We start from the raw sequence: 23381 nt of genomic DNA, 5'->3' as shown, positions 1-23381 counted from the left end.
GTAAGAAAAAAACTGGTGGATATATTCAGTTCAAGCCCTTTGAACATCTGACCTATACAATCAATACAAGATTTCAGTCTTGGCAAGATCGAGGTGTAGAGGGGGGAAAATGGATGGAGCTAAAAGAGGTAAGGAAACCCAACAAGGAGATTAAAAACAAAAGTAGATCATAAAGGGAGAGCTGCAGTCCAAACCTCCCTACAATTCTGAGCAATTTTTGTTCAGTGCCATGCAAATCTCCTGAAACTTCCAGCCAAAACTTGGCAGGTCCTTCTCTGTGATAAATGTTGAAGGGATTAGACATCTGCATTTCTCTGCCTATGTCACTGTTTTAATTTACTTACAAACAAGCATCTCAGTACAAATCAGGAGGAACAAGGGAAATCCGGAGCTGAGTGTTGGCAGCTGTGTGGTAGAGAAAGCTGCTGTCAGAATTGAGCATGCCTGTCTTAGGGGGCACCTAGCATATATAACTGTTTGTTATGCAATTAAACATGCCACTAAAGCCACCCTCTCAAGACTCCAGAAGACATTAGAAATGCCTGGAGCTCTCAGATTACTTTTGCAAAGGGTCACCACCTAAGAAAACTCAATTTCTAGTCCAAAGGCCTAACAAGGTTACTTATCTACTCAGGAATGTTCTTGGGGACCCACTCCTGATAAAACTCCCTTATATCGAGAAAGGTGCTGGGCTGGGAAGAGAAAGGAAAAAAAAGAAGTCCCCTCCTAAGGACTGCACTTCTGTCTTAGTCTGCACCCAGATTCCTTGGGTACCTCTAGGAATTTTGCAATTAATTGCCAATGAAGCAGGCAGGTAAAGCAGGTAATAAGCATTCATTAAATGCTTACTATGTGTGAGGCACTGTGATAAGCACCAGAGATACAAATAAGCAAAAAGAAAGACAGACCTTGTCTTCAAGGGACATACATTCTAATGGAAGAAGATATACATAAAAGGGAACTGAAGGGGACAGGTGGGAGGTGCCAATGTGGGGAGAATTGTGGCAAAGTTTGGAGAATTAAAAGTATTACCTGCAAAGGAATTAATCATAGGCAGCCTGGGCCCATCCCCAAAATGAAGTCCCCCTGGAAGAAACTCACCAGTGGGAAAAGGGGGCCAATATTACAGAGGGAAGAAGGGTGAAAGGGTGAAAGGGCCCCACTCCCTCAGACAGCCCAGGACTTGGGTCATATACAGATCTGCTGGCCAGATGGGTTAAACACAAAATGACCAATATTTTCTGCTTGGTTTCAATCCAATATATAAAGGCTTGGTGAACCTACTTCCCACCATAAGTGACTGAGGGCCTGGTATTGTGGTGAGAAAGAGTCTTCTAATTATCTAAGAAACCAGAACTGAGGGTGCATACAAAAGGATCAAGCAGGTGATCTCATACTTTCTTCTCTGGTGGCTTTTGCTATGAGCTGACAGGTAGAGGAGGGGCAGGCTACCCTCTCTCCCATCTGGTCACCATGTGTCTATGAAAATTAGTTACCCCTGTGGGTTTTTTTGGGGGGAGGTAGGGTTTGGATCTTTATGTGTTCATTCTTTATTGATCATAGATAAATGGGTACCTGGGGATGAAATTGACCAGACTGTGATCTTGTAAGCTTTCAGAGATTGAGGAGGGACATCAAAGTTCCCCTCAGCAATAGGAATCAGTAGCAGAGACCATCAGAGTTGACAGCAGCAGCAGCAACAGCAATTAAATCCAGTGAGGCCCAGCCCAGCAGTAGACTGACTCATCCGCTGAGATACTGGATCCTTCCATGAGCTAGTCCAGGTGACCAAGAGTGACTCATCCATCTGCCATGTCAAACCTGGAAGTCAACCTGGTAAAGAATCCAAGAGGGTAAAAAAGGGATTTCCTGGGCCAGGAGTCACAGGGTTCTTGGCCTCATGTATTCCCTACAAGAGTACCTCAATAGTTTGAACCCACTATCCCAAGGAACCAAGTATATGTAGGTAGAGGGAAGCATACACCCCTAATTTGGAGGGTTTAAAAAAACAATTTCTGTCCTTGCTCTACTTTCTGAGCAAATATTTATAAAAGTAAATTGTTAAGGGGCAGCTAGGTGGCGCAGTGGATAGAGCACCGGCCCTGGAGTCAGGAGGACCTGAGTTCAAATCTGGCCTCAGACACTTAACACTTACTAGCTGTGTGACTCTGGGAAAGTCACTTAACACTAATTGCCTCACCAAAAAAAAAGTTAATTGTTAGTGACCAATTAATTGATGTGAGGACGTGGGACAATTACATGGAGGTCCATTTTCAATAGTATTAAAATATCCAAGTTCTCAGAACCCTGAATGGAGAAATCATCAGTTGCCCCTCTGGGGACACAGTCTGCCAATTTGAGTGGGGGGTTGCAACAGTGAGTCAAAATGGCGCACTATACAATTTATTATAAAATGAAGAGATGCTTCCAATACTCTAGGAAGAACTAGTAATTCCCTGGCTATAAATCTGCTGTTGCAGAGGGTTATATTTCAATTTCCAGCCTAAGGGCATGCCAAGGTCTCTGATTTGCTCAGTAATGTCCTTGAGGATCCAGTTTAACTAAAACTCTCTCAGCAACTTATATCAAGAATAGGTTCTGAGATGGGAAACACATCTCCTGTGGATTGCCCTCTGCTTCTCTTCTAGTCTGTCCTCAGATTGCTTGGGTAGCATTGACATGCTTGCAATTACTACATTGTTAATGAAAACATTTTCTCACAAGGTCAAATCCATATCCATGGGCCTAGGTCATTGCAAATTCTATATGATACTAACATAGCTATTTATACTTTCCCAAAGACACTAAAAGTCCATCTGAGGCTCAAGTAGATTTCTTCACTGCTGAATTTATTTTTTTTAATATTTATTAAGTAGATAAGGTAACTTAGCACCGAAGGTTACTTTGTGATTCCAGAAGATATATAGACATGAGTTGCTGTAGAAAGAGTACTGATCATTTATTATATCCATAAGCAGCCAGGTGGTATAGTGACTAAAGAGTTGGGCTTGAAGTCAGGAAGATCTGAGTTGAAATATTATCTCAATCATACATTTACTAGATTTGTCACTCTGGTCAAGTCACTTAACTTCTGTTTGCCTCAGTTTCCTTGACTATGAAATGGGGGTTATAATAGCACCTATATTGCAGGGTTACTACGAGAACCAAATGAGATAATATTTGTAAAGTTCTGAGCACAGTGGCTGGAAAATCGTAGGTATCATATAATAGAGGCATCATAGAAATGTGAATTTCCTCCCTTCCCCTCATAAGATAGTGATAATTGAACTACTACTTGGTTGCTGTGAATCAAGTACATTGAATTGAATTCAGCTGGACTATAAACACATGCATTAATAACATCTCTTTCTTCATATCAAATCCTTGCCTATTTTAATCTGTTGTAGGGAATTACTTAGGAATCTATACAGTCCCGGGATTGCTAGCCATGATTTTTCAGGTGAAGACAGATGAAGGGGATTGAACAATTGCTAACTCATGATAGTAAAAGTGGGAAGAGTTCAGCTATAATTCAGCTGCCCTCTCTGCCTCCTCTCCCAAATGTCATGCAAAAGGGTTTATGTACTTTAATGCACTTCAGTTATGCAGAAAAAAGCCTAGGCTACAGTGGAAAGAGATATGAACCTGGAAGCCAATTCAAATTTCTCTGACCTTTACTACCCTGTGACTTTGGATAAGTCACTTCAGCTCTATTGATCTTAGTATTTTCCTCTGTAGAATGAGGCATATCAACTAAATGACCTCCAAAGGCCCTTGAAGCTCTACCTCTATTACCCTGGAGATCCTACTCTTGCTACAGAGAGAGGATCAGAGTCATTTGCTGTGTAGGCTTGGGCATTCTGCAGAAGTCACTGAGAGGAGATCAAAAAGAAAGCCCTCTAACAACAAGACATACACTTGGACGTGGAAATCACTTGATACTCAGAACTTTGCGATGCCGTTAGCTATCCTGGAAGCTTGTCTGGAACCACCTACTATATCCTTCATATAGTCATGTTATCAAAAGGTAACAACCCAAATCTAATAGAAAGAACAAGAAATGAATTAGATCTCCTTTGCTGGATTCTGATACCTGTTTCCCAGTTGACTGCATCCTGGAGTCAGTATGATATAGAAGAAACACTACCGTGTAGTATAGAGTCAGAAGATCTGGTTTCAAGCTTTGGCTTTGCAACTTAGCTTGTGGTAAGTATTTAGAAAAGTCATTTTGGTGGTGCAGGAGATAGAGCATGGGGTCTGGAATCAGGAAGGCCAGAATTCAAATTTGGCCTCAGATACTTACTAGCTAGATGATCCTGAGCAAGTCACTTAACCTCTGTTCTTCAGTTTCCTCGTCTTTAAAACAGGGGTAATAATACCTCTCAAGGTTCATATGAAGAGCAAATGAGATAATACTTGTAAAGTGTTCTGCACAGTGCCTGACACGTAGTAGGACCTTATTAAGTGCTTATTTGTTTCCCTTCCCCCCCTTACTCTTCCATTACTTCCTTACTTCTTCCTCTTCCCTACTACCCTCTTCCTCATTCTCTCCCTGCTTTCTTCTCTTCCTTCCCTCCCTATCTTCTTCCTTCCTTCCTTTCTTCTCTCCTTTCCCTTCTTCTCTCTCCCTCTTTCTTCCCTTTCTCCCTCCTTCCCTCCCTTCCTTCCTTTTTTCTTTCCTTTCCCTTTTTCTCTCCCTCCTCCCTCTCTCCCTTCCTTTCTTCCTTTCTTCTTCCTTATCTTCTTTCCTCCTTCCTTCCTACCTTCCTTCCTTCTTCCATCTTCCTTCTCTTCTTTCCTCCTTCCTTCCTTCTCTTCTTCCTTTTTCCTTCCTTCCTTCCTTTCTTCTTTCCTTACTTCCTCCCTTCCTTCCTTCCTTGAATTCCTCCCTCCTTCCTTCTTTCCTTCCTACCTTCTTCCTTCTCTTCTTTCCTCCTTCCTTCCTTCTCTTCTTCCTTCCTTCCTTCTTCCTTCTCTTCTTTCCTCCTTCCTTTGTTCCTTCATTCCTTCCTTCCTTCTTTCTTTCCTTCCTTTCTTCCTTCATTCCTCAGTTTCTTCATTGGCAAAATGAGGAGATTGAATAAAATGCTTTCTGAGACATCTTTCATCTCTGGGAAGCCATGATTATCTATACCTTTTCAGAGGTCAAGGGGTCAAGGTCAAAGTCCATCCTGAAAATTCCCTGCTATGAATTCTTTTCCCTCTATTCAGTCAGCTCAGCAGCTGCCGGCCTCAGTGGGCTCAGAGACCAGAGGCCTGGAGCAGTGTTTTATATGGCTTGACTGTTTCAATAATGAAAGAATTCCTTCCCTGTCCAATAACAAAAAGTGGGGAGGGCAACCTCACTAAACAACTCACAAGATCATGTAAGTATGCTTTAAAAACCTGTTTGGAAAGAGCACTAATAGACGTGCACACAAAAAATGTATTGACATCACTTCAGCGATGGGCAGGACTCCAAAGATTACTAAAGGGACAGCAGCTTGTTCCAATCAGGACAGCAAGAGCAGGGCTAAGAGGCTACCTCATGCTGGGATCCCTTTGCACAAACTGGTTTCAGCAGGCTAACCAAGGGATACAAGCACATTTAATGGCGGGGGGGGGGGGGGGGGGGGGGGGGGGGGGGGGGGGGGGAGGACCAGGGTAACCCTGTCGACCACCCTGGCTGTGGATGACAGGTCAAAGTAGTTACTTCAGTAAACATTCAGCTTTTTTTTTTCAAAACAGTTTCTCTTTCTCTTTCTCCTCTCCTAGTTAAGGAGTGTGGTCCAACATTAGGGTTGTCTGACCCACAAACTTCTGGGTCCCGAGGCTAGAATAGAGAGAGACGAATAATATTTAAGGAAAGACTGAGTGTCCTTCTTCTGTAGTTTACATAATAAAAAATAAAAACAACATTGGACTAACAAAAGCAAATGACAAGTGAGAACGTAATACCGAATGCATTCTGTGCATTCTAATGGCATTATATGCTCTGATCTGTTTGACCTCCCCACACATTCTATTTCATTTACTTATTCAGCAAACATTTATTGAGTAAGCAATGGACCAGTGGAAGACATTATGAAAAAAAAACATGTGATTTCTATCTTTAAAGAAATTTTGGTTTAGTTAGTAATGATCATAAGGTACCCAATTTAATTCAATCCAACAGGCATTGACTGAATGCCTATTATGTACAAAGGGAAAAAAAAGTAACATGGCAGAATAGATAGAGGCTGCCTTGGAGATGGGGAGGGTCTCTGGCTTCATGAAGGTGAGTAATAAGAGATACAATGAAAAGACTGTTGGCTTGGCATCACTAGGCCTGAGTTTGAATCCCAGGTATGTTGCCTGTATGGCTTGGCTTGACCTCCTTGACCCTCAGTTTTTTTATCTGTAAAGTGATGGTGTTAGACTAGATGATTTATAAGGTCCCCTCCAGCTCTAGATAGATAGATTATCCTATGATCTTCTTCTTCTTCTTCTTTTTTTTTTTTTTTTTTTTTGCTGAGGCAATTGAGATTAAGTGACTTGCCCAGGGTCATACAGCTAGTAAGTGTTAAGTGTCTGAGGCCAGATTTGAACTCAGGTCCTCCTGAATCCAGGGCCGGTGCTCTATCCACTGCGCCACCTAACTGCCCCAATCCTATGATCTTCAATCACTTAATCTTTCAATTTCATATATTCTTTTGGCAAAATGATAAAGCATATGGATCCCTTCTGGGAATATTTTTAAATGCATAAAATAGAATATACAGGATCACAAAGGTAACTAGTTGTAATGAAATAAAATAATTAAAATATTTTTTAAAAACCAAGTTCACAAACTGCAGGTATTTTTAAAATACCCAAATTCACAAACTCCTGTAAGTATATCCATAACAGATGAGTTGCTCACAAACATCAGTATAAAAGCTGCCCCATGGGAAGTTCCCTATGCTAATTAAATCAGATATCCTCCCTACCACCTTCCCCCACCATCTCTACCTCACCCCAAAATACAGTGTGTTTGTGCTAGGTGCCGGAGGTACAAAGACAAAAGCAAACATGGTCACTGCCCTCAAGGAGTTTGAATTCTACTGGGAGCATATACCATATGAAGAGATCAGTAAATTCACAGATAGTCTGAATATGGAGAAGGCACTAACAGGGACATGAGGGAAGGCTTCCCAAGTTCTGTGGGTGGGGAAAGAGCTGGGCTTTGAATGAAGCTAGGAATTCTAAGAAGCAGATGTGAGAAAGGAGGGATAGCCTATAGAGAGGTATAGAAAGAAGAGATGGAAATCTGAGTCCAAGCCTTGGCAAGTAAGCCAGGCATGTAGAAATCCCTAGAATCTGAAGCATTCTGCAATAGTGCCATAAGAGGCTACGTCACGCTGGGATTCCTCTGCTCAAGCTCGTTTCAGCAGGCTAACCGAGGAACACAAAGTGTTATGGGAGCCAGGAGGAGGGAGAGATGACGTTTTATTGGGAGGAATCAGGGAACCATTTTTGAAGGTGATAGAATTTATGATGGCCTCTAAGGATGAGCAGGATGCTGACAGATGATGGGAAAAGAAAGTAGAGGGATGAGATCCAGTCGAACTTGATTTCTCTTTACACCTTCTTCCCTCTTAACCTGCCCCCACCCCTGCCCCCAACACACATTGCATTTTCTCATCCCTGTTCCCCATGCCTGAAATACTCCTCCTGCCCACCACCCTGTCAAACTCCTACCCATTCTTAATGTAATAGCTGGCATTTCGATAGTGCTTTAAGACAGTGTACTGTAGTGGAAAGATCTGTTCTCAAAGTCAGGAAGATGTGGATTCAAGTCTTTCCTTTACACAATCTGGCACTGTAACCTTTGGCAAGTCTCTTAACATCTCAATGTTCTAGGCAGTTCTTGAAGACTATAAATTGCAAATAAGGTGCCAGTCTATAGAGGTACATCTCTAACATGAGCTTCCTCACCTGGGAGTTCCCTACAATCAATGAAATCACAGATACAGTACCTATCACTTTAAGTATTGCAGTGCCATTTACATACATTATCTCATTTTCTCCTCATAACAACCTTATAGAGGTAGATAGTCTCCTGTTTTAGAAGAGGACCATGACAACAAGTGATGTTATGACTTGCCGTGAATTGGATTTAAGTGAGGGAGGGCTTTGTGAAAAGTCACCAACCTCACTCTCTCCCCGAGAATTATCTGGGTCCAGTGGCAAGAAATATATCACGACAACTGGAGATGGCCCTGGACTTTTTTAAAGGCAATTTGGGTTGAGTGACTTTCCCAGGGTCACACAGCTAGTGTTTGAGGTGAGATTTGAACTCAGGTCCTCCCGACTTCAGGGCCAGTGCTCTATCCACTATGACACCCAGCTCATTATATGGAGGAGGGAAAAAACTCAGTCTTTTTACAGAATTTGTCCTTGGTCCCATAACTTTTAAGTATTGGTTGAAAAAGGCAAGTCTTTCCTCCCTCCTGCCTAAGAGCCCAAAATTCTTCTATTTTCTTATTTCGCCTGTTCAAACTCACTTAAGTGTCACCTCTTCCATGAAGTTTTGCTCAATTCCCCATGTTGGCGACAATCTCCCATCGCACTTTGTTTTTCAATCTTCTAACATACTTGTTCTGTAATGCTGATTGTTATTGCTAATGCTGTTTGTTTTATTTCTCTAATAAACCATAAGGACAGGGAATGTATCTTGTCTGTACTTGGCATATCCTCAAAATCCCAGCAGGCTTCTTTGTGCATAGCATAAATTAGTAAGTTATTAAATGTTATTAAATGAAGAGTAGAGAAAAGTTCTCTTTTGGGAGCTTGTGACTTTTTTTTCCCAGAAAAATGATACGGTTGTACAAGATGATTGCTAATGTCCCTTTTATCTCTAAGACTCTATAAAACTCAGGTGTTTCTGACTCCAGACCCTCTGCTTTATCTACTGAGCCACATAGCTATCCTGAAATTAAATTAAAGATGTCATGTTGTTGAGTGTCCTCAAATTCAGAAAGACTTGGGTTCCTGTCCTGCCTCTATCAGATATATACCTAGATGGTACAGTGGACAGATCATAGGGCCTGGAGTTAAGAAGACTTTAGTTCAAATCCAGCCTCAGACACTTATTAGCTGTGTGACCCTGGGCAAGTCACTTAATACTATCTGTATCAGTTTACTCACCTGTAAAATGGGAATAATATTAGCCCCTATCTCTCAGGGATGTGAGGATCAAATGAGATAGCATTTGTAAAACACTTAACACATTGCATAGCACATAGTAGGCCCCATATAAAAGTTGACTATTATTATTATAGGTACTTAACCTCTTATTACCTCCAAGGAACTATAATACTCTTAAGTTTCAGAGCAGGTACTTAGCTGCATGGGTAAAGGGCATTCCCTCCTCAGGAATTCTTTAGACCAATGAAATCCTGGGTCCACTAAAAAAAAAATTATTAGTTTTTCAGAATTAAAAAAAATTCACATCACAATGCTATTTATGAGATACCTCTAGATCCAGGGCTTAAAAGGAATTAGAAGATAAATGATCATTTTCATATAAAATGATATTCCATGTCTATTTGAGTGAATACTGGGTGGACAGTGGTGCTAGATTGTGAGTTAGAGAACATGAATTCTAATCTTGTCCCTAACTAATTACCTCATCTCTCTTGGCTTCATTTTCTCCTTTCAATGAGAGGACTGAACCAAATGATCTCTAAAGGCCCTTCCTTTTCTAATTCCTATAAGCCAAAGTGTTTGGCATGTTTTCAGGAAAATTTGGGTGATTTTATGAAAACTTCTTTATAATTAGAGATGTTAAAAAATGAAATGGGTTACCTCCGGAGGTGGTGGCTTCCCATTTTTGGATCTCTTCAAGCAGAAACTAGATGACTACTCATTGGATATGATTTAGTAGGGATTCCTTTTCACTATGGATCAGACCAGATGGTCCCTGAGGTCTTTTCCAAATGTAAAATACTGTGATTTTTGTAAAGCCTGTTTTAAATCTAAATAGTTAAAAAAGTTACCATTGTTGAGTTTTGGCTCTTATTATTCAGAACGGAAGGTCATAAAGCAAAAGAAATAATTTTAAAATTAACTAACTTAATAAATAAATAAATGAGTAAACAGATAAACGAATGAATAAATAACTAAGTGTATGAATGAATGAACATAGTTAAGTAAATAAACAAATGGATGAATGAATAAGTAAATAAGCAAATAAACAGAAAAGAAAATGAATAGATGAATGAATAAACACAAATAAATAAATGAATGAATAAACATGCAAACAAGCAAGTAAGTAAATAAACAAAAACCAACCAAATAAATAAATGAACAAGCCAATAGATAGATAGATGGATAGATGGATGGATGGATGGATGGATGGATAGGAAGGTAGATAGATAAATGGATAAGTGGATAAATAAATAAAAGGGGAGGTGGAATTTGGAAGGAGAGAAAGATAGTAGTGTGGAATGGCTAGGCAGTAGGAGAATAGACCCAGAAGAGATATAGATAATGACAAATTGAAGAGCATATAGGAAAAGGGAAGTGAAGACTGAGCAGTCAAAATACAGAACCAGAAATTCAAGTTGTAGACCAAAATGATTAAGAAAAAATAAAATGGGAAGAGTTATAAAGAAATAAATCATAAGTAAACAAGGACATAAAAGACTAGATGCTGGGACAGAGAAAAATGAGTCCTCAGATATACTTAGTCATGTTTTAGGTATTTCACATAATAGCCTGATGAATATACTTCCTTGGAACTTTCTCATCACTCCATCTTCTTTTTGACCACACTGAGTCAGTCTTTGGTGGATTTTTTTTTTGTTTTGTTTGTTTCATTTTGGTTTTTTTTTTTCTTTAAGATTGTTCTATGTAGAGAAAACCCACAAATTTCCATATGAACCATAAGGCACAGCCTCCTTGGCACTATGACAAGTATAAATAAAACTCACTTCTTGGACAGTGGTTTCCAGGAAAATTATGAATGAAAGTTAAAGATACATATTTGGGTTTCAAATGTTGTCTTATTTGTGCTGTCATATATTATTACAAATGTATGCTATTAATATCTAGCACATTAGGGCAGCTAGGTGGCACAGTGGATAGAGCGCCGGTCCTAGAGTTGGGAGGACCTGAGTTCAAATATGGCCTTAGACGCTTGACACTTTACTAGCTGTGTGACCCTGGGCAAGTCACTTGGCCCCAGTTGCCTCACCAAAAAATATATATAGATATAGATATAGATATAGATATAGATATAGATATCTAGATATAGATATCTAGATATAGATATAGATAGATATAGATATAGATATAGATCTATATATATATATATATCTAGCACATTACATTTAATATGGCATGGGTATTTTAGGACTTTGGTTCATTTCGCATGAAAGTATAGACAAATTTCAGAGCCAGAATGTACCTAAGATATCTAGTTCAATTCATTCATTCAGTGGTTGAATTGGAAAGTGATACCTAGAGAGGACATATGACTTATTCACAGTAATATGACTAAAAATGGTTGTGCTGGGACTTGAATCAGATCTTCTGTCTCATGACTCAGTGGATTTTCCACTATACTATGTGAACTAAAGTGAGCTCTCCTCTCTTCAGTCATTTGTCAGTTGGGTCCAACTTTGTGTGACCCCATTTGAGTTTTCTTGGCAAAGATACTGGAGTGGTTTGCCATTTCCTTCTCCAGTTCATTTTATAAATGAAGAAACTGAGGCAAATAGGGTTATGTGACTGCCCAGGATCTCATGACTAGTCAGTGTCCGAGGCTAGATTTGAACTCATGAAGATGAGTCTTCCTAATTTCAAGCCTGGTGCTCTATCTACTGTGCCTCCTAGCTGTCCCCTAGATACCCTTTAATACTCTGCATCTGTCTTGCATGCATAATTATCTGGTTTTATTATGTTAATGCTTATATATGCCTACCTTGATTATAAGCTACTTAAGGGCTGGTACCATGACATTTAATCAACACGCATTTACTAAATGCTTACTATGTTCCAGGTGCTCTTCTAAGTGCTATAGATTCAAAGAAAAGCAAAAAACACAAATGCAGTCCCTGCCCTCAAGATGCTTACATTAATAAAATGTCAGCAAAGGTCAATAAATGCTAAATACAGGATCAAAGGAAGGCAACTAGAGGAGAGGGCTCAGGGGGCTGGGAGTGGGGAGGAGCTGAAAGACCTCTTGTATATGGTAGCATTTAAGATGAATCTTAAAGAAGCCAGGGGTGTCAAGAAGCAGACGTTTTAAAAAAGAGAATTCCATAAATGGAAGACAGCCAGTGTAAAGGTAGAGACAGAAAATGGGTTATGTGTAAGGAACAGCAATATTATGTAACCAAAAAATGAATGGAGAGAAATCAAATGTGAGGAGACAGGAAAGCTAGAAGGGGCCAGGTGGGAAGAAACTTGGATAGCAGAGGACATTGTATTGGTAAAAGGGAGCTATGAGAGTTTGTTGAGTTCAGACTGACAATTTTGGAAAATTATTTTGGCAGCTGTGTTGAGGACCGATTGGATTGGGGAGAGACTTGAGGAAGGGACACCAATTAGAACTCTGTTTTAGGGGTAGCTAGGTAGTGCAGTGGATAAAGCACTAGCCCTGGATTTAGGAGGACCTGAGTTCAAATCTGGCCTCAGAAACTTGACACTTACTAGCTGTGTGACCCTGAGCAAGTCACTTAACCCTCATTGCCCCAGAAAAAAAAAGTCAGTTTTAGTAGTGAGAGGTAATGAGGTCCTGAAATAGGGTAGTAACTCAGTGAGTGGAAAGAAGGAGACACACATTGCAAATGCAGTGAGGGGAGAAACGACAAGATTTGGCAATGAATTGGATATGTAAGGTAGGTGTACAAGCATGAAATATGCCAAGATTATGAATGTGAGAGATTGGGAAATTTCCTAATAGTAGTATCTCATCCATCTCTGTATCTTCCCTTAGAAACTTGTATGGGGCCTTCTAGACATTGGAGATTCAGAACATGTTTACTGAGAGACTTATTGGTTAATTAATATTGTGGTTCTTGTCTACACTTAAAAAGAACATTTTGAAACTACTAAATCTTATGGAACATTGTAGTGAAGGAGTTGAGTGGAAATATCAGAGGAGACAAAGCAGCCAAGGGTGAGTGGTTCCAAGAATTAGATACCCTGGGTGAATGAGGCAGCAAGAAGAACAGAAGTCAGACTCCAAGTAGATTGACTGTCACATACAGGATAGCTCAGCTATAGATATGGTCAAGAGTATGCCGATAAATGTTTAAAAACTGGCTATCCAGAAAAGAAAAAAAATACACACATATATAATGTTCAATATATTTTAAAATTTAATCCGCATTATTAACATTTACTTCATCACATTTTTAATTCTAAACAATCAACAAAACAATAAATTTAACTCTTATCTGTAGTTGTCAATTTCTAAGGTATAAATGTTCACACTGCAAATTTAACAATCAACTCCAGTACAGTTGGCTTCAGAACACCACTGAATAGGGATTTACTTCTTGGAAACCAGGCTATTCTAACAGAACTCCAGCCCTCACTGTCCCTATACCAGTTTCCAGGTGGACCGTTGGACATTTTTTTATTCAAAGTGAATATAGTTGGGGAGATGTTGAGGTATCCCAGGAAGTAAGACATTTGGCAGGACAAAAGAATATAGCCCATGTTTTTCTCACAGGATCAGAGACTGTTGTAGGTGCCAGAAGAAGATAAAAACCAAGTAGAGTGTTGGGAAATACCAGAGATATGAGGAAATATGAAAGAAGGCAGGGGATTGGGGACAAAGAAAGGCTACATTGATCATCATTAGATCAAGGTGGGGTGGGAAACTATTGGGTTTCAGAAATTGAAGAGGATCTCAAAGAGTTTAGAGGTCTCATGTGTTCCTCAGAAAAAAGAGTATTAGATTTGGAATCAAGAGGATCTTGGTTCAAATCTTGACTCTGGTGTTTACAGTTCAACTTTGGGCAAATCACCTAAACACTCTGAGCCTCAATTCCTTCAGCTGTAAAATCAGGTTTGTCAGATGAGATGCTAAGGCTCCTTCTAGTTCTAAATCTATGACCCCATGATTCAATGTGGCGATGGCTATACTACTGTTGTACTGACCTGCTTCGATACATAAAATTAAAATAATTCAAAATATGAACAAAGTTTTGTACTATTGAGTGTTACTGAAGGGACAAAGTCAACTACCAAGAATGATTCCATCTTAATCACAGGAACACCTCAAGGCTCCAGAATTTGTATTTCAAAGGGATTCATTTCTTATTTGATGACATCCATAGAATTGAATTCTATTCCCACTTAGGCTACAAGCATCCTTTCAGTTAATGAAAGTTAACAACTCTGGAATCTACTTTTCCCTCCCCTCACCCTACTTACCCCTTAGTAGTTGACCTGTTGTATCAATTTACCTCCACAAGATTTCCGTCTCCTTTCTCTACTTAAAATCTGCCCTAGTTCAGGCCATCAGCACTACTCTTAGACTAAATGATTTCTCAACAGCCTCCCTGTTTCTAATGTTTCCTCTTTGTAATGCATTCTCCTTATAATTTTCCATTTGATATTTCTAAAAGAAAAAGAAAAAACTCACTAGTCTGACCATATTACTCCACCACACAAAATTCCTTAAAGGCACTTTTTTTGGCTCTAGTATAGAATACAGATCTTTGGTTTTACATTGAAAGCTCTCTATAATATGTCTCTCATCTACCTTTCTAGTCGTATTTTACATCCTCTCCATCAACTCTCCTCGCTCCCCACCTCATTCTTCCTCTGTTCCAGTTAAACTTGCCTGTTGGCTGTTATCTAAACATGATGTTCTATCCCCCACTGTCTTGTCATTCCATGAATAGAAAACCTTGGCTGGAATGCATACCCCTTTCTAGCTTTCATCAAAGAAATGTTCAGGTGCCACCTCCAACAAGCCATACCTGATCCCCTTAGCTGTGAAAGCTTTCTTCCTCTTGATAGTACTTCGTTTTTCTTTGTGCTGACTTGCATAGATAGGATTTTAGAGACAGTCAGGTGAAACCCCCCTCATTTTACAGGTGAGGAAACTTCTAGTCTATTTGTATGGTGTATCCCTCCCATCTTCCACTTCCTCAGTAGAATGTAATCTCCTTCAGGTCAGGAACTAAGTGGGTTTTCTCTGTATCCCCAGTACCTAGCCCAGTGCTTTACAGTTAGTAGGCACTCGGCCAATGTTTGTTCAGTTGAATTGAAAACAAACCTAAGACATTTTCCTACATGCAGAAACTTATAGTAAATAATACAAATATTAAAGTGTGGTAGACTCCTAATTAAAGACCAGCGTTTTAGACTCAGCTCGATCATGAACTAACTTTGTGACTCTGAGGGCAGTCTGGTACAGTGAAAACAATACTTGAACTCCAGTTAGTTCTAGAACACTAACACTAGTGTTCATCCATAAAAGGAAGGGGTTGGACTAGATGACCACTGAGTTCCCTTCCAGCTAGGATTTAATTTTCTCCAGGCCTCAGTTTCCCCATCTATAAAACAAGGAGCTTAAATTGTCTCCAAGGCCCCTCCCAGCTCTGACATTTAATGATTCCATTTCTTTGAATGAGAAAGTATTTGCTGCTCCCCATCCTTGCTGTAACAGTGAGCCTTACCTTGCAATGCTGCCTATCCCTTTAGATGGCCCAGAGCATCATTGCATCATTTGGGGTTTTCTATTGTGTTGAATAAAGAAGCTCATGACGTGTAAGAAGGAATGCACGGAATAATCATTAAGAACACACGCTAGTTTCATAAAACACCATAGAGACGGCACAATCAAATGAGGGTTACTAGCTGCTGGGTTGTACACTCACTCAACTGGTTTACCGAGATAGAACAGGTTTGCCCCACCTCAGAGAAATATCCAGAGCCCTTCCTTTATTGCAAAAGAATTATATATAATAACACACGGGGACATACACATACAGAAACATAGACATACATACACCCTGAAAATCCAAGTACTGAAAAGAAGAAGTTATTTAAACAGAAGCAATTCTAATCCTATGAAATGTTGAAACCTGAAGGGCATATGGTTTACTGAGCCCCAGAAACTTCATTGTCTGAATAACTGAGGTCTTTTCCTGGAAAATAAGGGAAATGTGTAGGTATTTAGTGTGGAAAAAAACTGAGCGATTAAAAAGGAAATATCTAGTAAATTAGTAAACAAATGCTAACTACTAACAATAAATTAGTGAATAACAAAGTATTAACAAAATAAGAAGTGATCTCCAAGATCCCTTCTGTCGTTCATCCTTCATACTTGAAGAAAACTGTGTCTGACTGTGACTGATCAGTCTAATATGAGTTCAGAAGGCTCTGCCACAGGTCCGGCACAGATAGTCCACCTGAACATTTGGGATGGAGATGTCTCTAGATTTGCACATCTCCCAGTACCTTTGTGCTTCTGCAATTCTGCTCTGCTCATAGAGCACAGTACCTTCTTTGATTCAGGCATGCCAGACTGGGCAGTCCTGTGCCACTATTTCCCAAATGTATGTTCTTGTGATTATTTTAAACACATCCCTTCTACTATATCTGAAGGATTTGACAGCCTAAAACAATGACTTCCATGAGGAATTTTATTAATCTATTTATAAATATTTAATCCTGAGGATCACATTCAGATTAGTGAAAGGGGAGTAGCACAATTATATTTTAATATTTCAATCAATTAGTCATTTCGTTGAAATGGACATTCACTCAAAAGGATCTAGATCTTGGCCTAGCTCAACATTATCCTAAGCAACAGCTTCTCAGGTCTTCTCATAAGTAACCCACAGAACAAATCTACCCAATTCACTGGAGGTGTTCATCTAGATTTTTTTTTAACGTTTCATGAATCCCCATGCTATGTCCCAGGGTCTGTTAATCTTCTGTCCATTGCTCTTACTATATCCTCACCCACCTTCCTCCTTCATTATTTGTTTCCTGGATGATAGCTTTATATCAAGTTCTGTCACTCTTGATAATATGCAGATGACTGCAAACCCTCTGCATGAAAATAGCATATAATTATTCAGTTATTCATTCAACAAGTACTATTTGAAAAGCTACTATGAGTGATACCATGTGGCAATACAAAGAAGACAAAACAGTACCTGGCTTCATGGGGCTCAAAGTTTCCTGGAGGAAAAAGATATATACATAGATATCTATAATAGAAGGTAGAATATGAAGCACAATACTTAGAGAATCCCATGCTATCAAAATTCAGGGAGAAGGCATAATTAAGGACTTCTCTCGTATAATTTTCCCATTAAAATGTGCTTTTTGCTATTCTAATCTCCACATTGTTGGGTTTTGATTTATTGTGTTGTTGTTTTTTAAATCCTTGCCCATTTCTTTTCTCTCTTCTCCACCTTCATCAATATAATGAGCCAAAACTCCCTTTCCCAGAAATAGAAAGATCACAAATTTAGGAAGAATGTGGATCATCAATGATGATCAGAAACATTTGCTAAGGCACAAATATTCCACTAGGCACAGTTAGATATAACTATAACCTAAAGAGTAGTCTGATAAAAAAATAAATAATCAAAAACATGCTCTATAGATCTAAATAATTTTATCCTTAAAACCCTAGACCAGATACTTAATTTGCACATCTGACATTGCCTTGCTATAAAAATGATTTCATCTTCTCTACTTGGGACTAATTCTAGCCAGTATCTATACCACCACTCAGCTTTTGACTACTTCTTGTTTGGCCCTTCCCACACTTCCAGCTTGAATTACTTTTTGGTCCCTTACATTGTCTTATCCCAAGGTGAATGCGAAAAATGATCAGAGGTAAAGAAAGATGAGGAGGGAATTATGTTGAAGTACCTAACCTGGCCATTCTCTATAGACCAGAAGAGAATAATGGAGTAAAAGGCTCTTTCTATCTTTAGAATTCATCTTGCTAGCCTTTACTCTTGCAGATATAACTTCTCTAACAATCTCTTGGGACACTTGATCAGTCAAGGCAGCCCCACTTTTCATGTTGTTTGTGTCTTTGATAGATTCATGACTAATTATGGTGTGTGTGTGTGTGTGTGTGTGTGTGTGTGTGTGTGTGTTTCCAGTTTTGGTTGTCAACATGTTGCTCTTTGAAAGTATCTTATTTGACAAAAGACCATTGTCATTTGAGGATTCTATTTCAAGTGAAGTACTTGGAATTTGTTTCTGATGACCATGGAAAAGGAGGGGAAAAACTCTATTAGGGTTATATTATGCCTCCAGGAAACCCTCTCCACCTCCTTTGGGAGCCAGTGGGTCTTAAGTAAATGGATGCTGGTCAAGGATAGCATCTGTCCCTTTGAGATTACCTTCAGGTCATTTGCAGTCAAAGATTAATGGTGTGTGGATTATAATGCAGTAGTGATAGCCATCACTCCCAGATACTCATCTTAATCATTAGAGCTATGCAAACATCAAAAGGCTCACAGGTTTCTTAAAGATAGTGAAGATAATAATTAATAACAGGCTTTATTTATAGAATTTATCCGTCCATATTCCATGCTTTCCTCTGTAAAACAAACAACCTAGGTTGAAGATGAAAAACACTGATGGTGATTATACATGTTCAAAAATAAATACACGTTGGGTTGATGTGAAGAACCTATGCGGTGAAAATATTTTTTTATTCTCCATGGGCACACCAAAGAGAAACTATTTCAAATTTTAGTGAACCAATCGTCATTTCGTCTGGTACAAACTAGGATTTTTCTAAAGTATGCAAGAGATGGGGAGTCTTCCTCTCATCGTGGAGCCATCTTAGGCAGAAGTCCTTAGAAATATTGAAAGATATAATGGACTTAGTAGGAATATTCCCTCCTTCAGTAGAATATAAGCTCATTGAAGGCAAGGAAAGTTCTTTTGTTTTTCTTTCTTTTTTTTTTTTTTTTTAGTGAGACAATTGGGGTTAAGTGACTTGCCCAGGGTCACACAGCTAGTAAGTGTTAAGTGTCTGAGGCCAGATTGGAACTCAGGTATTCCTGATTCCAGGGCCAGTGCTCTATCCATTGTGCCACCTAGCTGCCCCCGCAAGGACAGTTCTTAATTTCGCCTTTGTACTTTTGCTGAATTTCTTAGTGTCTTGAACATAATATCGTCTTAATAAATGCTTATTTAATTGAATTGACAGAATAATTGGTTTCAATTTTGGGAGAATGGTTATATGGAGAAGTCAGAATTAGTTACAATAAATTGACACCACAGAGTGAGTATTAAGTTTGACTTAAGCAACTGTCTAAAAAAAGAGAAATATCACAAAGGGAAATGCATTGTCTTTATAGGTGGTGGGCTTCCCATTACTGGAGATCACCAAGTAGAGGCCATATGACCACATGTGGAGGAGGTGGTAGAAAGCATTCTTATTTGACTACATGTGGGACTAGATTTTCTCTGATGCCCTCCCAGTCTGAGATTCTCTGGCTCTCCAGTTCTGTGACTATGAAGAACCCAAAGTTCTTTTAGCTAGTTTTTTTTTTTTGTTTTGGTTTTTTGGTTTTTTTCACCAAGGACAAATAATATATAATGTGGAGGGTTTGGGGGGTGGGGGTGGGGGGGAACCACAGAGGACAGTCTAATTGAAAGTATAGTCATCCCAAGAGAGGGGAAAACCCAGCCTTGGCAAGGGGTGGGCAGAGAGGGGAGGGCGAAAAGGAAAATCCAGAGATAACAGGATGCTTGAGGTGGAAACCTAAAGATGCCCATACCCTAGTACTGCGGGATGGTTAAAGCCTAACTGTTCATTTGATATAAAGATGGCATTAGTGATCCATGATCAGCATGAACATGTACTTTGAAATAGTTTTCTAGGAAGTGAGATGGATTTACACTAAGCCATCCACAGCCTTGCCCATTTTCCTTTTTGTATAAGAAAGCTGGCTGGGGGCAGCTAGGTGGCACAGTGTATAAAGCACTGGCCCTGGATTCAGGAGGACCTGAGTTCAAATTGGGCTTCAGACACTTGACACTTACTAGTTGTGTGACCCTGGGCAAGTCACTTAATCCCAATTGCCTCACCCCCCAAAAATAAACAAACAATAAGATAAATGTCAGTCTGTGGAATACATGGCTGGAGCTAACTATGTTTCAGACCCATTAAACTCAAACTTATTAACACAGTGCTTCAACCTATTGCACTAACCTCCCCCCACCCCAACTAGGTGAAATCAAACTGTGCCTAATTTCAAAAGTTTGCTTTATAATATTGATGAGGGATCTTCCAAATGAGAGGCTGACATTGGCTTATCCCCAAAATTCTTATACCAGGCAAGAATATAAAACAATCAAACCCAAACCAAAAACCCTCCTCTCTTAAATTTTTAGTGAATAAGTTCTAAGACATATTTGTTTACTTGTCTTCTCTAAGTCTCAGTTTCCTCATCTGTAAAACAAAGGCATTGGACTAGATTAGCCCAGGGGCTCTTAATCCTTTTTGTTTAATTGACCCTTTTGTCAACCTGGTGAAGTCTAGGGATTCCCTCTGATCATGTAAATATATAAAATAAATACACAGGAATACAAAGAAATACAATTATATTGAAATAGTTATCAAAATGTTAAAAAAAAAAAAAACACAAGTTCACTGATCTCAGGATAAGAGACCCTTGACTAGATGATCTTTAAAGTCAGCCACATTTCAATTCTATGATTCTATGAAAAAGTATTTAATTGAAAAGCTAAACTTCTATGGCTTATTCTTTGGCCTCCCCGCCACGCATCTAGCAAATTCATTGCTTTATAAATATTTAATCTCATTTGAAATAGAAAAAGATATGAAGATCTAGGACGGAATGTGATCAAAAGCATACATACTACCAGAAGAACCACATATTTTTATTTTTACTACCTTAGCAAGCTCTGGGGACATTGTAATAGGGTTAACAAGGACTGGTGTAGGTGATGCATTCTTGGGCAATTTATTAGTCAATATGATTGATCACTCAGCTCAGTAATTTTATGAGAAATTTGCATTGTTGCTAACAAATCCCTGATAATATATGTATTATACAGCCAGGGTGTGTCTGCCTAGGGCAAAGGGGTTATTTTTTATATGTGCAAAAGTGTACGTGTCCATTTTGGCAAATGAGTTGAGGAAATGTGCCTTGAGAGAGGATGTATATGCTTGCTTCTCTACTTGTGTGTCTGTTGTGAGTGCCTCTCTGAGCCCCTACAGTCTTCGGGTAATGAAGATTGAATAGAAATTTACAAAAAAACAAAAACAAACAAAAAACAGTCCCAATGCTGTTATTGACTACAAGCATTCCATTTCAGATTTGCTTACCAGAACTAAATTCTCCAAAGCCTGAGAGAACAAATAATATTTACCTAGTGATTTTCAGTTAGCAAGAACTTTACATTCATTATGTCCTTTGATCCTCACAAAAACCCCACAAGGTAGCTAAGCTTATAATATAATTTCCATTTTATAGATGAGAAGGCTGGGACTCCCTAGATACTAAGTTCATACAACTAGTAAGTGGTCACTTGAAGACTTGAGCCCAGGTCGTCCATTCCCTTTACTGACTATTATCAGGAAGATGGAAAATTTTGTTCAATGGTTTCTAACTAGTGAGAGCTCCAGAAACTTCGAAGCCAGCAGGTTAGTCTGTAGCTACAACATTGTTTGTGTGCTAAAAGATCACGTAATTTATCCACTTTCCTGGTGTAGAGGTTGTTTTTTTCACTTGAAAACTTTTTTTCAGTAGAGAGCAGTTTGCGTGATGTGGCATGCCTCATTCAATGAAGTTAAATAAAGCCTAATATCTTATTATGACTCAAGAGTTTGCGAACCATCTCTGGTGCTTAATATTGTAATTACCCCCTCTTTTGATTAGAACGGTCTTTCATAAGCAAATAAGCACAGTGGTTTGACAAGCTTGAGGAATTGTTTTTAGATCTCACTCTACTCGTTAGACGGCAGATTGGGCTGGGAACTGTAATCATCATAATTACTACTGAAGCGAGATTCCAGTTCTTGATGTACCAGAAGGTAAATGAATAGCAGCCATAAACTGCACCCTTTCCTGCCTCGGTATAGACGGGAGAGATGAAAATATAAAGAGGAGGTGGAAGTAAATATTATATAATATGGGCAAAAGTCCGAGGACAGTCCATGCTCCTTCCTCATTGAACAAGGGTTAAGCTTAATATGTATTATCGTTTTCCATATTGGAAACTACCCATTCTAAAGAAAAAAAAAATTCTCACCAGGAGTGTAGCTTCCATGCCAAACAGGAATGTTCTGCAGTCATCACTAACTGGTTTGGGAGAGTCCATTGTTAAATTTTCAATGTTAAACATTTTCACCTAGAAAAACAACAAACTCTACAAATTAAGAACTTGATTTATTGTTTTATTGATTATCCAGACTTAATAAAGTGATAGAGAACATGTTAAGCATGCAGATTAAACTTGAAAACGTGTTGTACATATATTTTTTTTTCTGGAAAGCTGGTGGTTAAATATTTCTCAGCACACCCCCATTGCATATGAAAAAAAAAATTAATGAATCAGGAGATTGGCGGACTAGTGAGGGAGCCCTTCTATTCTATGGCCTCCCAACTAACTTCCTTGATGGGTACAGGATTTATACTTGGGAGAATCTATCCCATCCTAATGCTTAACAGGAACATTTTCAAACATCACTTAAAAGGGAAAATGAAAGAATGGGCTTAAAAAAAAATAAAACCAAGATTGTTTACATTACCCACCCCCCTACTCTGTCTATTATTATGGAAATATGATCATCTTCTACCCTTACCCCACAATTTGTGGCTCTTTACTACCCAGATTTTCCCGATTTCCCCCTCTTGCTCTTCTTTCAGTTATCCACAGTCTGAAAATTCATTTAAAAATTAACAACGCACGAGTAAAGTCCCCATCCTTTCCAGATTGCTAGCAGATGCTCCTGGGGAATGTTAGCTTGGGGCCAGCAATCTGGCCTGGGGCCCACCAAGTGCAGTTTGTTTGGTCACTGAAAGAGCTAAGAGTAAGAAGCCAGGGCAGGGGAGGAAATTGTGTGTTTATCTTACCTGATTCCCTTACACTTCCATATAGATTCATGAGGGTCCAGGTGAGAACACCTGCAATCCTAAACTGTTAAGGAAACTTGGGCCAGTCCCAAAGGTCATTATGCAGTATCTACAGGATAAAAATGCTGAGTGAGCAACAGAAGGGACAGTTAGCAGGGCTGAGCACAGAGGAAGGTGAAGAGAGCTGTTTTGGACTCAGCTGAAGCTCACAATGTTTGACTCAAGACTTCAAATTCCATTGTAGTTGGCCTACTCCCAACACATTTAAGATAACTGCTGTTCTAATATTTCTCTATTTATCAAATATTTTCAAACTAGGCCTGT

The sequence above is a fragment of the Dromiciops gliroides genome, chromosome 1, assembly GCF_019393635.1.
Source record: "Dromiciops gliroides isolate mDroGli1 chromosome 1, mDroGli1.pri, whole genome shotgun sequence".
Taxonomy (NCBI): Eukaryota; Metazoa; Chordata; class Mammalia; order Microbiotheria; family Microbiotheriidae; genus Dromiciops; species Dromiciops gliroides.
The sequence above is the reverse complement of the archived record's forward strand: the minus strand, read 5'-3'. Positions refer to the sequence as shown.